Source organism: Rutidosis leptorrhynchoides, chromosome 3 (genome assembly GCF_046630445.1).
Source record: "Rutidosis leptorrhynchoides isolate AG116_Rl617_1_P2 chromosome 3, CSIRO_AGI_Rlap_v1, whole genome shotgun sequence".
NCBI classification, from domain to species: Eukaryota; Viridiplantae; Streptophyta; class Magnoliopsida; order Asterales; family Asteraceae; genus Rutidosis; species Rutidosis leptorrhynchoides.
The window spans coordinates 367,224,561-367,225,751 of record NC_092335.1 but is presented as its reverse complement, the minus strand read 5'-3'; the positions used below and the strand labels follow the sequence as shown (position 1 = coordinate 367,225,751).

At 38.5% G+C, this 1,191-nt stretch overlaps 1 non-coding gene across 1 annotated transcript; it reads right to left on the bottom strand.

The window, feature by feature from the left end:
* Positions 1-767: 767 nt before the first annotated feature.
* LOC139903591 (small nucleolar RNA R71) lies at positions 768-874 on the bottom strand. Its single transcript, XR_011778401.1, has one exon. It is a non-coding gene; the product is annotated as a small nucleolar RNA R71 (small nucleolar RNA).
* Between the last annotated feature and the right edge of the window lie 317 nt (positions 875-1,191).

Below are 1,191 nucleotides of genomic sequence, written 5' to 3'. Positions count from 1 at the left end.
TATTGGCTATTCGAAACGTGGGCAAAATCAGAAAAGTCTATTAATTTGATAACTTATATAATTTTTATATTTATAACTAATAGGATATTCAGTGAATGCACCGAGCAAAACGTTCACCACCTTTCATACGTTCACCACCTGTAACTCGATCAAGACATCTATCCAATATTGCCGCTGTTGATTTTTCTTTAGAATCATCATCCAAACGAACAAATACTCCAATTCAAATTTCTGACAATCCATCTTTTGAACCCGACTTCACAACTGAGAATCCGGAGGATATTCAAGGACAATTCCAAGATCCTGAACCACTAATCATTCCTCCTGAACCACAAATTGTTAAATCAGAATCTTCTAGTGATTCGGATTCAACAAATTCAATTATGGAAGTAACGGAACCTCAAAGTATGGAAGATCGAATGAGAGCCACACGCACGGGCCAAGGTCACGCCATTATTCACCCAGATGTTAGAGCTTCAGATTTTGAAATCAAAGGATAAATCCTACACAGGATCACCAATCAGTGCCAATTTGGTGGTACAATAAAAGAAGATCCAAACGAACATCTTCGAACTTTTAATAGAATTTGTAATCTATTTAAAATCCGAGAAGTTGAGGATGAAACTATTTATCTTATGTTGTTCCCATGGACTTTAAAAGGAGAAGCCAAAGATTGGTTAGAATCGTTACCTGAAGGAACGATTGACTCATGGGATATTTTAGTTGAGAAATTTCTTCAAAGATTCTTTCCGGCATATAAAGCCGTGAGACTTCAAGGAGAAATTGCCACGTTCGTGCAAAAGCCAAATGAAACGTTATATGAGGAATGGACAAGATTCGGAAGGATGTTGAGAGGATGTCCTCAACACGGTTTAGATACTTTTCAAATAGTGCAAATTTTCTATAAAGGCGTCGACGTCGCCACACGAAAAGACATCGACACAGCAGCTGGTGGTTCCATTATGAAGAAAACCGCAACCGAAGCTCACAAGATCAATGATAACACAGCCTCCCACTCTCATGAGTGGCACCAGGAAAAATATATATATCGTTCATCTAAAGCGGCTAGAGCCGATTCTAGCCATGACTTTGATTCCGTTTACGCAAAAATAGATGCTTTCGAGAGACGAATGGAAAAGATGAATAACGATACTCACGCAATACGAATCAATTATGAGCAATGTGGTGGAC